Source organism: Clupea harengus, chromosome 24 (assembly GCF_900700415.2).
Source record: "Clupea harengus chromosome 24, Ch_v2.0.2, whole genome shotgun sequence".
Taxonomy (NCBI): Eukaryota; Metazoa; Chordata; class Actinopteri; order Clupeiformes; family Clupeidae; genus Clupea; species Clupea harengus.
Window position 1 is genome coordinate 190,879 of NC_045175.1, and position 14,510 is coordinate 205,388.

General features: G+C 38.2%; 1 long non-coding RNA gene across 1 annotated transcript; it reads left to right on the forward strand.

Annotated features, from left to right (window-relative positions):
• The first annotated feature begins 13,539 nt into the window (after nucleotides 1-13,539).
• Nucleotides 13,540-14,252, forward strand: LOC116219339. Its single transcript, XR_004163166.1, has 3 exons — nucleotides 13,540-13,565; nucleotides 13,810-13,875; nucleotides 14,222-14,252. It is a non-coding gene; the product is annotated as an uncharacterized LOC116219339 (long non-coding RNA).
• The last annotated feature ends 258 nt before the right edge of the window (nucleotides 14,253-14,510 follow it).

Below are 14,510 nucleotides of genomic sequence, written 5' to 3' on the forward strand. Positions count from 1 at the left end.
TTATTTAGAGACGTTAAACATTGAATGGGGTCAAATTGACCCCAAACATAATAGGAGGGTTAAGTGGTTTCTTATTTTTAAGTGACAAACAACAGATGAAGGAATGTGTTTTTTGATTACATATAGATACCATGCATTCAGTAATGTCTCTCTTTTGGATAAATGTTAAATTACCTTGTGGTTCTGGTTCTGTAAAACAGAGAGAGAGATCAGTCAACATCCAATGTGTATATATATATATATATATATATATATGTATATATATATATATATGTGTATGTGTGTGTGTGTGTGTGTGTGTGTGTGTGTGTGTGTGTGTGTGTGTGTGTGTGTAGAAGTATTTGTATGACTTGTGTCACATTGCTTAAAAAGCCATTACTAATTAATATGATTAATAATGACAGAAATAATTAAAACATTGTTATTGTTGTACATGGATGACAATACATTTAGATTTATTTCACTTCAACCAATCTGTATATTGAAAGGCATATGTTGTAGATTGATTGAATGAATTAAGCATATGACACATACACACATAATGATGATGTTATTTAAAAGATGTTTTCTAACGATAAAAAAGTGTCATTCAAGCTTGACCATAGTTGTATGCGTGAAGATAATGCTTTTTGAATTTACAGACAAATTGACATACAGTAATGTCCGTCTTGCAACAATGTTAAATTACCTGTTGGTTCTCGGTCTGTAAAACAGAGAGAGATTAGTAAACATCTAATATGTATATATATATATATTTGTAAAAGTATCATTATGACTTGTTGCATCACAATACTTAAAAAGCCATTAATAATGAATGATTAATAAAAACAGAAATAACAAAAACATTGTTACTGTTGTACATGGATTAAGTTACTAATTTCAAAAGTATTTAAGTAAATTGATTTATGTTGACACATTATTAAAAAGATTTAAAAGAGTTAGAGAAAATGACTGTCTTGGTTCAATGTTAAATTACCTCTGTATACTATTGTTTCTGTAAAATAGAGAGAGATCAGTCAACATATATATATATATCCATAACAGGTTAACAACAAATAAAGCATTTTCTCTTAATTCATCAACTAAGTGAAATCCATGTTTTTCAAGTTCTGTTATGTGGAGTAACTAAAAACAATTAACTGGACATACTTGAAGGTGTGCTTCCCATGACTGAGTCTCAGAAAACAGATAAGACAAATATATCCACCAAATAGCCAAGAATACACCTGCAAAAAGAGAGAGAAACATGCTTATGCAAACCAGCAAGCAAGTTGATGTTTTTGCAAACAAGAGAAAAACAACAACATAATAATAGTAATGAGGGGTCCTCTGTGCAAGTTGTAGCCGGGGCAAAGGGGCAGACGTGACATCAATGGTTTTGGGGCCAAGTATAGCGGGGCAAAAGCGACACCAGGCCATGGTGAAACAGGAACTGGTCCTCTAGTCTCACAAAAAAAAAAAAAAAACTGTGACCTGTGAATATGTCTGTAGTTCAAACATGAACTTCAGTCTAGAAGTTGAATGGCCATAGCGCTTTATGTTGTAAGGAAATATGAAGGACAAAAATCAGACAACATTAAAGGCAGGGTAGGCGATCCTGGAGAAACCAGCAAGAGTGAGCTTGATTTTGAGTGTATACAACTGAAATAAATCCTAGCCCCTTCAGACTTCCCTCCAAAGCCACTCCTCCAAAACACATGAATGCACACTGCCTGACTAATGAGGATGGGTCCACTCCACCATTGAGAGTCACTGCCTGACCACTCAGGACGGGTCCACTCCACCAGTGAGAGCGTTGGGAACAGGAGATGGGCATCGCTAACTACATCGGCATGGTTCATTCACACATAAGAAAACACCCAACATCATAATGAACGTAAACAACAAGCATGGCTATTGTTAGAACCCACAGCTGTCAAACTAGCATGTTAGTATTGGGACATTTTATTGAAAATAAGTTTGATACAGTAACCTATTGCTGGGTAACTAGCAACAGTTGGCTGTGGTAACGTTAGATATAAGATAAAGCTAAAAACGTCAAAAGGTCAGTGATACTACACAGCCAAAGTTTTTTTTTTAGTGTTTATTCTGCATGAATCCCCCTGGAGCAAGTACAATGCTGACAGGGGTAAGGAAAAAGTCCCTGGTAACAGGAAGAAACCTCAAGAGATAGATAGAGATAAATAAGGGGAGGGAAGACAATCAGAAACATTACTCCAGTAGCAGCCCATAGGTTGAGTATGAAGTATGAGCGGCATGACTTTTTTCAACGGTTTCTGGCCAATTTGACCATGAGGAACAAAACTAGGGTGCTGTCATTTACTGTAACCCGAGCGAACATCGAGATTTAGGGCGCGTCCAGCGCATCTGTATCTCAGCTTCTGAAGGTCATAGATACTTGAATTTGGTCTCAAAATGACCGATATATGCATATTTATATATGCACTATTAAGGTTTCTAAGCTCTAAAACCTTTACTTTGCGAGATATTCACGAAAAGACTATTTATTTGTAATTTGCGGAGGGCGAAAAAGTAATCCACTATCAGGCTCAAGTTGAGTATGCATTATGAGCGGCATGACTTTTCTCAGCGGTTTCTGGCTAATTTGACCCTGAGGAACAAAACTAGGGTGATGTTTTACTGTAACCCGAGCGAACATCAAGATTTAGATTTTTTATATATGCACTATGAAGGTTTCTAGGCTCTAAAACCTTTACTTTTCGAGATATTCAAGACATTCAAGATTTAAAGCTTTTTGCGTCCCACGCGAATCCCCCCCCCCCAAAAAAAATATTGAATATCTCGAAAAGTAAAGGTTTTAAAGCCTAGAAACCTTCATAGTGCATATATAAACATGTGTATTCCGGTCATTTTGAGACCGAATCCAAGTGTCTACGACCTCCAGAAGCTGAGATATGGACGAGCATGTGTGCTAAAAGGGCGTGGCAAAATCTCAATGTTCACTCAGGTGACAGTAAACGACAGCACCCTAGTTTTGTTCCTCAGGGTCAAATTAGCCAGAAACCGTTGATAAAAGTCGTGCCGCTCATAAAGCATACTCAACTTGAGCCTGCTAGAGGAGTACTTTTTGCGCCCCGTGCGAATAAAAAAAAAATATTTTATTCTTGAATATCTTGAAAAGTGACGGTTTTAGAGCTTAGAAACTTTCATAGTGCATATATGGGCCATTCTATCGAATTGGTGCAAAGTCAGGTTGGAAATATTTTGAAAATTTGTATGTTTTATTCCCAAAACTTTGTCCGTTTGTATATTGAACCATATCTAAAGTACACATTTCTAGTAAAAGAACCGTCAATTTTTATGTTGTATTTTCAGAATGTGTTGGAATGTTTTTCCTCTCCCAAAAATTGTCACTACCGAAACATAGTAATGAACTATGGTAAAAGAGGTATTATTATTAACCTGTTCAGATTGTGTTTCCTTCCCTTCTCTGAAGAGTATTTTTACAAATATTTCTTGGTTTTCACAATGAAATCAATAAAAATAAAAATTTTACCAAATTTCAAAGTTCAATTTATACAATTCATCCTACCATTCCATTTTGTCAGTACCGAAACGATCATGTCACTACCGAAACTTTACCATATGTTTTGGTAGTGTGACTGTTTCGGTAGTGACAATTCTAGCTAACTTTGAGCATAAATAAATAATTCTAGCAAGTACATGGCTAGCAAATACATCTTTGAAGAGGTGTACACACAAACAAACATAATACTTTGCATAAAACCCCAAAAAGTTTACTTAATTGAAGAAAAATATGTGTTCGGTAGTGACCATTCTTAAGGTTACACACTGATTTTCAGACTTTGGAACACAGTTATATCAAAAGTATGGGATCTAGCTACTTACCATTCAGCCATGAGGGACAGGGCAGGGTTTTTCCTGCATAGAGAAAATTTGGGCGCGCGCCTACGCTGTTTTCCCGAGCGCCTACAACAAATCCCGAGCGCCTAAGGCAAAAAAAAACTCCGCGATAAAAAATTTAATTAAAAAAAGCTGTCATTCATGGCGCAATTCAGCTTAATGGTGTTTTGAGCCCTCACCGTCGACTTCAAGACAGCACGCATCCCGCCTCCCACCCCTTGAGCCAATCATTGAACAGAGTCTGCTCCGAGCTTGCCAGTTTAGAGAAGACGTTGGTTTGAATTTGAGATTTGAGCAAGCAACTTAATGTAGCTAGCTTTTAGCTGTTTTAAACCAAGGCACTTTACTTCAAAAATGTTGTTTTCAACCTGCTTCCCAATCTGGTTAAAACAACTAGTGAAGGTGTTTTAGAATAATATTAATGCCATATACAATAACTGTATGTTAACACCACTAATTCATGTTAGCTGTCTATAATTATTTAGCGCAATGCTAGCATGAATCTACCGTAATTCGATGTTTAACCAAGGCTATTGTACTGCAAAATATTGATCACGACATGTTTACAAATCTGGTTAAAAAGATAAAGGTGAGCTGTTATTTATAGATATGAATTATTTCTCAGGCATCTAATGGCTTACAGCTACCTGTAAAGCATCTAAACGTAGAGTAAGGGAGGTTGACTGCTAAATACAGTACATTAAGGCAGCCACCAGTCTTTGGATAGCTCTCATAAGTGAGTTATTGTATATGGCATCAATATTCTAACCATCACACATAGGATATATATGTACACACACACTGCTTAAATAAAACACTAAGCCTACTATCAAAGTATTTTTTTTAAGATAATGTAGGCAACTGCTAGCTAGTTAGATAATGTCAGCAACTGCTAGCTAGCCGCTTGCTCAAATTCAAACCAACGTCTTCTCTAAACTGGCAAGCTAGGAGCAGCCTCTGTTCAATGATTCATTCATCAGGAACTACCTTCTCTCACTACAGACCCGTTCTAAGTGGCAACAGGAAAGGGACAAACTCACAGTTGGCAGAATTGCCATGATCATAGACCAGCAGCTTCGATGTGCCCTGTGGCCAGTGGGTAAAGTAGTGGCAGCACTCCAGGAACTGATGGCAAAATACAAACGGCACAGATCCAGGTCAAGGACAGGAGCCCTTTGTGTTATAACAAATAATTATTCATATCTTTATGTCTTTGTTATTTATAAATCACTATAGAAACCACGGTTAACACGGTTCAAGGTTCATAGTAACAAGGTTATTCACATCACGGGAATCATGGCTTTCAAATATGATGAGCGTATGTCATGTGAGAGTGTGTGTGTGTGCATAAATAAATCTTTTATTGGCAATTTGGCATCCCTCTGTTCTTACCGGACAACCTGTGGCAATCTGCACCTCAGAGAACAGCCTAGACATACTTAAATTACAGTGTTGTATAACAATGCAACGGTGTATGCACTGTTCCCCCCGAGGGTAACAACACTAATTTCGTCGACTTTGTTCCTCAGAACGGCATTTTAAATAATTGACTACGCTGGCCAAATAATAACCTTACATTTTTCCAATAGCTCAATTTGTAGGCCAATACAACTTCACACAGAAATACTTAATTGTTTATCAATTTTTTATATTTTATAAAAAACCTGGCTGAGAAAGGGGACTACTTTTCATCTTTAACTTGAGGGGGAATTCCATTCATCTGATCGATATTCATTTATATCCACCGTTGATCTGAAAGTAGAAGACAAAGTATTTCTTCACGTTCGAAAATATCTAACAGTTGGAATTCATTCTTGTCAAATGAACCTACATCGAACCACACACGTCCTACCCCCTCCCAAGGAAAGTCAACCCTTGCTTTTAAACAAAGGCAAGACACAATACACAGAGAAGACCACATGAGGCGAAGAACTGAAACATCAACACAAACACACACACACACACACACACACACACACCACACACACACGGACACACTCGCTCACAGACACACACTTAACTGTATCAACCGTCAACCCACATTACAATAAAGTACGTCATGTACACCTCAGTAACCAGAGAGGAAATGTTTTAAGATGTTGTAACAATGTAATGTATCTCCCATAATCCGTTATCTTCTGTTTAATCCTAACATTTGTTTAGTTCATTTTAGTTAGTTATCATGTGAGTCCTTAAGTTTTTCTTTGTTGTCACTGTTTTGATTTCATTTCCCTGCTGGTTACAATGTACATGTACTTATTACTTCTGAGAGAATGCCACATTTATGAGACAAAGACTGAACAAAGCCACTCACTCAAGAAAAAGAAAAACAAAATAGTTAAATGATCTGATGTTTAAGACAGACAGTCTTAAAAAGGGGGACTGAAGGGACCGATATAGTTCATCAGAATATGCCAGTCAATAATTCAATGATCTTATACCTAGTTATAATTGTTACTTTTATTTGGATTTAACTAGCATGTAAACAGTTCCTGGGTGGATATACTTGATTTTGACCAGGGGGAGTGAGGTGCCGACATTGGTCTCACCTTCCCCCCCAGGTCGGGACAAAGCTTTCTATCCAGGGCTTATTTGAATAGACTGTAACACCCCTAAACTCAGCTTTTAAGAGCAAATCCTACAAGGAATAAATCAGACGAGTCTGAGGTGAAGCTATGAGTGGAAGTTCAGGCTTTGTCTCCCTTGGTTGGCCACCACTGTATAAGATTAAAACCTGGATCTTGATTGACTAAAACCTAAGACTGAATCTTCAATATATGGTATAAAATTATATCCCATCAGTATACTTCTTTCGAAATAGTTATGTAGGTTGACCAAACCTCCTTTTTTGCCATGACATGTCCTCTTTTTGAGAACTAAAAAATGGGTCTGGCAGGGATTCAAAAATTACCTACACTTTTCACCTCTGAAAATGTGAATTAACTAAGCTTTGTTTTCATAGCTCCATAGCTAAGCTTTATTTCCATAGTCTAGCTCCAGTTAAGACAGCTGACTAGCCATGACAGTATTGTTTCTGCACCGTAGTGTTCTTAAGGGTCAATAAATACATCATCATACTGTATAGTCTATGTCTGTGGACATATTTAGCCGCCGCTGAAGTGTCCTCTTTTTCACAAACTCAAATCTGGTCACCCTAAGTTATGGCTATCATTTATCTTGCCCATACGTTACACTTACATAAAAAGATAACTTATTGTAACTGTATTGACAAAATAGGTAACAGATAGATAGCTAACAACATGTGCTTGTAAGAGTTACAGTAAAGTTCTCAATTACTCTGTCACTTCACAAAAAGTTTGCTAACTCCACTCTGTTGCTGTTGTCTCTGAATGATTTAACTATGAAGTAAAAAGCAGTTACAAACCTTCGTTTTGCCACGCTGTTTTTTCCGTAGGCTGATTCCGAGAGAGAACCCATGGCTCATTTAGACTGAGCCGGTAGCACAAGCGAAAAAAGTTATCCGACTGAGATGCCTGGTCGTAATTCGTATGGTTGCAACTGACTCTTTACCACAAATTATACAACTACTATACCTGCAGCTGGGTTATGCAAACTAATAAGCACAGTTAAAATAACCCATCAAAATGATGCTATAGCTTCATCTCAGCCTTAACATTGACACAAGTGTCCAGTATTGAACAGTGAACCCCCACAATTTGTAAATGTGTTCCATTCCAATTATTTCTCCCAATCATCTCAGATCCGTATTACAGGTTCGGGCCAAATCAGTATACCATCTTTTAAACACATCTTCTGGGGCTTTAGGTTGAACAAACGGATTTGGGCCGAATCTGTAAGCTGATAGAAATACTGCATTGCTTCCAGTTGGAATGTTTCAGCTGAAACCTCTACCTGGCACTAGGTCTACACGGATCTACAGAGGCGTAGGTAATTGCTATCTGTGACGCCTCTTCGTTTACTTCGCTACATTTTCCCAAAATCAAATCAGTGTCACTTCAGTTATATACCACCAATGTAATAATGCAGCAAGAACAGTAATTAGGCTACAATACAACTGCAAAACAACGACCACACTTAACAAAAAAAACTACTACAACTGCTACTGAGAAGAGGTTTTTCGGCTACTAAACTCAGATCTCATCATGAGATGAGAAGTCTCTCATGAGATTAAAATATATTAGCGCAACTCACCAGAGCCTGTCCAAGAAACGTCCAAGAAGTCTTTGTGCAGTCTGTATATCTCTCTGCGTAGCCCTCACTCTTATATAAAGCACTTGCTTTGATTCAGTTTCACTTTTGAGTTTAGAACATGGACTTTGTAAGATACATTTGAATCTTCGTGGGAAATCAACGAGTCAGCACAACACTTTGAAGTTGTGTTTAGGAAGACGGTGTAGCATAGGAGTTTTCGGATGATATTGCAACGTAATTTCGTTTGTATTCGTCAATGTTAGCGTACTAGTTCACATAAGGCATTTAAGTCAAAGAGGGTCTAGGTTTCCCGTGGCCAGTTTGAAGTCGGCGTTCAGCACGCCATGGGTGTATTTTGATTTAAAATACATAAAATGCGTCTACTATAAATTGTTGCCATAATTCTTTAAATGATAGTGTTGTATGACAACGCAATGTTGTTTGGACTGTGTTCCCCCAGAAAGATGCGAGGCAAAATGTCACTGTCTAAGACGCGTGGATGTTAAGGATGCTGTTTCTTCAGTAAATTGTATCGTTTTCCTATGTCGATAAACAGATAATTCAGAATGACAGCTTGGAGAGATATTTCACCTTCCATGCTATGGATGTGGATATGGATTTTTTTTAACAGCGATATGAGGACACACCGGAGGAGAGATCACGTTTCTGAGGTTACCTACTGAGAGGGATCTAACAAATTATACCCAATCAGAATCGTCATGAGCAGTAGGGATAGAGGTGGTCATGATTTTATTTTCACTTCTGTAAGGCAAAGTTTCACCCTGCGGACAGGTCTTGACCTAATGTTGTTGAATTGATTCAGTCACTTCAGTAGATAAGGATCATCAGCAGAGCAATCAATACTTAAGTCATACTATCTTCACAATCTGAACACAGATGTTTTAGTCCTGTAATTTTCTAAGGATGACAATACATTAAGTCCTTTTTGGCTTTCTATTTGTTTTATTTCGACATGTTCAACTTGCCCTCTCTTTGCTAATAGGTTGCATGTTGAGAGTGACGTTTGCTATGCCAACAAACTGCTATGTAACCTTGGATTTCATTATTTGTGGCTGAAGAATGTGTGACACACACTAGCACAGCTATCTACTATTTCTATGCAGTGGAAAAGAAAAAACTTTTAGAATGTGCAGGCGATGCATCAGCTAAATGAGTCTCAATGAGCCTCAGTGAGACAGCGCTCTCACTTATGTCTGGCCTAAAAAGGAAGTCATTTAAAGCTTGCCCACTGATATTTTGTGCATTTTGTAAACTAGAGTTAGGGTTATGTGTGTAGCCAACAGAAAAACAATATGAAACTAGAAGGGCACTCGGAGAGCGTAGACCTCAACCATGGCCACCTCGCAATGTAACGAAAGTGATAAACTATTCATGGACACGCTCCAAAATGTAATGGGTTTATTCTTGGCCAATACTATACCCCTTTACCAAGGTTAATGAAAATCAGCCTGGTAGTTTTCATGTAATCCTTCTGACAGACAACGAATAGACAGACAAACTGAACCGAAAACATAACCTCATTGGTGGAGGAAATTATGTACAGCAGCTGAGGTGTATTGTTGAACTTAATGGTATAATTATGTATGAATAAGGGCAACATGATATAAGGTGTAGGATTTACATTTACATAATATTTACATTGCAAAAAAGTATATTCTGGAAACTACTCCGAAAAATGCGAGGCAACCATATTACACGCAATTATACTGAACAAATTCACAATCATGCTTTTTTCAGGACATAAACTCAAAGAAATCATGTAAGGTGACCAAAATAATTGAAGTTATTTTTACAGTCTGTCCTAAAAAAAAACACTTGTTTTCACGTAATAGATTCATTGTAATGTTGTTACCTCACTTTTATGAATAGTTTACAGTGCGTTTGAGAGTACCATTGTTTTCAGGTGTTTGCATATGTTGCAGTTCTTGTAGGTTTGTACTGTATTCTGTCTTCCACTTTATTACATTGAGTCAACTACTAAAATCCTGAGGCTGAATGTGCAGATCTGAAATGTATTGCAGTCATTAAGCCATAATAGAAGATGGTCCATGGATGATCTCCAAGTAAGAATCACTGATCAGCCTTTTTTAAGGAACCTAGTTCTACCCAATTTCTTGTGTTTGGCTTTTTTTATGGCCAATTAAAACTTACTAATTTAACTTTACTCAATCAGAACTTGTTGCATGTTTGGCACCACTTGATCAACATCAGCCATGACTGCCAAGGCCTATATTTTTAACTTGATGGCAATTTACCAAATCCAAACATACACTAAAATCCTCTCCTGATTCTGACTCTACACTCTCCCCGCTGTACAACACAACCCATGACTGAAATGTTGAAATGAACTGCGCAAAACCAACCACGAGTACAGACAAATGACTAGTCTTCCCTTTTGTCTTCTACAGAGAGCTGGGAGACAAGCATGAGGTAACGATAGGGCCAGGTGTGGCTTTATAGACCTAAAGTCATAACTGGGTCACCTGCATTCTGTAATACACTTCCAAGACCATATATGGCTTTACAGTCAGCCAACAGTGATTTTGTCCATTTAGGGTATCTCAGATTAAGATCATCTGGTGCAGCCATGTAAAGGGCTGCTCTTGCAGCAAAGATTTTTTATCTTTACTTATAATTTAAGCTGCAATGATTCAAACTTTAAACCTTCCTTTTGTCTACTTTTGTGTAAACTATAATGGAAAAATGGAAATATCAACAGTGGAGCAAGGTGCAGATTCGGACCCAGAAAGCAGACAAACGCATAACCAGGTTGTACATTAAATGTTAGGCTTTCTCACAAGGACCCAATCGCAGACCAGGTTGCAAAAAACTTGAGGATTTATTTCCTTCAACAGAGAACACGCAAAAATTCCAAGCAGGCTGTTAAAGAAAGTATTAGTATATTTTATCATGAATGTTTTAGCTAAAAGGCTTGTTCAAAATGTTGTTTGTAAAGTGTGTAGGTTGATTTTGGAAAAACACTGAGTGAGCAGAGAATGTGAAAGCAGATGCCTCACGTGATGTTTTTCTGGCAGAAGGAGAGAGCGGGTTGTAAAATGACTCGTTGCTAAGCAGAAGTAGAATTCAGCTTAAATGCAGTAACCCTAAGTGCATCCCAGCGTCCTGACTGTCATACTGTGTAAACATTGTGTTTGAATAAAAGGACTTGTTTTTAGCATGGCACGTCAGACAGACTTAAGGTGTCTGTCTCCGTCGGGGCCCTGTTCGAAAACAGTCCAGTTCACTTACATGCTGATTTGTGTTTTTAATCTGCTAACTGTTGAGGGTCTTTTCCCTGACACAGGCAAAAACACAGAACAGAGCTTCAAAGGTAAAAAACACAGAAGATCAAAAACAGAAATACTTATACGATACCAGGTAGGCTACTCGGAAAAATGCAGGATTCTGGCATAGATTCGCACAGACAAAGAATTACGATCCGACAGCGAACTACAGAAACACAGGTCAATATATAGAAGGGGGAACAGAGAAAATACACAGGTGAAACCAACAAGGGGAATTAACAAGGCACAGGAGAAACAAATCAGGCAACACATCAAGGTAAGATGGGGAAAAGATGATATATACAGGTGAAAACAATTCAGGTTAAAACAGATAATGGTGAAACAGAAGCAAAGGCCGGGGAAAAAGGCAGAGGGCGGAGTCTCTGGGACAATAACAAAACGCACATGGCCTGATCACAGAAACAAAACAAACACATGGCGAATCAAACAAACGGGGAAACCCGTGGCATAACAAAACACTGTTATGAAAAATGAAAAATGTCTCTTAGATCGCAGGGATCTTAACATGAAAAGTTCATTTAATATGTCTTTATTCACACACAACAAAAAGCTTTAGTAGACAAAACAGATTCATTCTCTGATACTTGAGATTCACAAAAACAATAACAGGGCAGAAAAAAGTTGGCCTGGGGGGTATTCGTCGTAGCTCGCTAAGCGGTTTAGCGAGCTAATTTTCAGGCTAAGATAAAAAACGCCCCTCTTTTTGGTTCGTGGAAGCAACTTTTGATAAATCACCATAGTTACATATCGATTAGCACTAACCTGCTCCAGGGCAGGCTAACTTAAGTGTAGCTGGATAAGCTTGCCACACCCCCGGAAAAAGGAGGGATCCCATTGACCAAGGACTGATATTAGAGTTAGATTAGCGGAGGGAGAGAGTTCTTTGCGATCGCCAAGATCCATTATTCTTGTATGAGCGCTACCGATTCAGCCGACAAGGAATCATTAATTTACAAGACCTTCTCCAGTCATTTATTGCAAACACCACAGTCGAACATTGACTGTCTTGCGCTTTTTTGCGAGTGGTACATTTGTGTAGTGTCGGTGATGCGGAGAACAAAGCACTCATAATTATATGAGTGTTATTAGTACACCATAGCGTATCATTATTGTAGAAAATGATTAAGGTGGACTCATGATAAGAATAGAGAGAAATACAGACAATTTATTTTCACTGCTTCAATTTATTGCATTTGTTATTAATACATTTAGTCATTTAACAGACGCTTTTATTCAAAGCGACTTCCAAGGAAATGTAAAACTACATCGAGGAAGGAGGTGAGGGGATTTGAACTAGCAACCATGCAGATTCAAACCGGTAGAGGAAACCTCTGCACCAGTGGACACTTGCCATCAGGTATTCATACATAGATATCACCCTATAAACATCCCAACACACCTTGCTCTCACAGCGGTGGTGGTGTTGAATTTCGCCATGATTATGGTCTTGTATTCTTCATAAGCGTTCATGTTCATCTCCTACTCGCCAGCGGAGAAAAAAAAGAGCCGTTTTCTTTGAGTTTAGAACCATTATACCGTTAGAAAATCATGGTTTTGGTGATCGACCTTTCCTGCCTTTTGAAGTAGGACGTGCACGCGCAAATGCCATGATAACTTTAGCCTGGTTGAAATTAACCACATGATTAGGATGCGGATCAGCCGTTAACAACCGATATTTGCTGTTCTCAATCAGCTCGCTAATCTTAACGGGCTAAAAGGCCAATTGATTAACTTAGCTTCAATCCTACGACGAACGTACCCCTGGACAGAGAAGAGAAGTGGCATCCATGAATCAGGTATTCACAATGTCAGAACCAGTAATCAAAAAAACTGAAAAAATCCCAAAAGTCCTAAGTATTATAGCGTCCAGGATCCTAGTAAATCCAAAAACAGAGTAAAGACAAAGACAAGGAGAAACATGCACAGACCGTGTGTAACAGAGTTGAAATGAACCTAACTTTAGATTAAGTGAATTCAAACAAAATTTGTATTTCACATACCATTGTGATCCAATGTTTTTTTGATGTTCTGTGTGAAACCTGGAAATGTCCCAAATACTATACTGCATTCACTAAGGTCCAATATGAGGCTGCGCGACTGCTTGTTTATTTTCTTTCACTTTAACGCATTTTGGGCGTTTGCCCTACCCGTACCTTTAGAGCTAGTCTATCCCTGTTTGAGGTAAGCAAGCTTTGGGAGCGCTCTGTGAATAATTTGATATTTTAATAAATGAACATGTTTTTACTTACTAACTATGGATTGTATGTAAATGTATATAAGTTGCACTAATGGATGCTCTAGCAAATTAACGATAGGAGGTGATTTGTAAAGGTTGTAACCAACATAAAGTATATTTTGGCGGCAACCACGCTGCGCTATGCGTTAGGGTGAGCATTGTCCTGAGTTTGGTTTTGTGCTTTTTCAGACGTACGTAAGCAGTCGAGTTTGCAGTAAAGATTTTATGGATTATTTGTTTCTATTGTGAATGCAGGTATGTGGTTTGTACAAAATGTAAATGGTTAAGAACGTGTGTATATATATATATAGATATATATATATTGCAAGTGTTCAAACTATACGATCATTCAGTGTGCTATGCCAGTGTTGTCTGTCTTTTTGTTTGGTTTATTTAGTCCCTTGGTTTGCACGAAGATTAACGAGCCGTGCATTTTGATTTCCATATAATTTAGAATGCTTTGCAACGCATGAGGTTAGCCAGTAAGGCAGTGTTTGCTAACTCGTACCTGAGAGCTAGTCTATCCCTGTTTGAGACGTACGTAAGCAGTCGAGTTTGCAGTAAAGATTTTATGGATTATTTGTTTCTATTGTGAATGCAGACAATAAAAGCCACTGTGAAGAACCCCTGGGTCCGATTCCCTGTCACTGATACACACGAGAGTGAGGGTCGTTACACTGGTGCCGTGACTTCTTCTGGATCATCTAGATCAGCTCCGCAAGCAGATTGCCGTGGGTGCTGCGCTGCGCTGTGTTCCTGATGTGCATCGTGAATTTTCTGGTGATTCCGTATGACCGCTAGGGGATACTCTAACACTGCATTTGCAATATATCGATGGTAGTTTAACCTCATGAAGTGTAGCTTCACTACTGTACACTGTTTAGCCATTT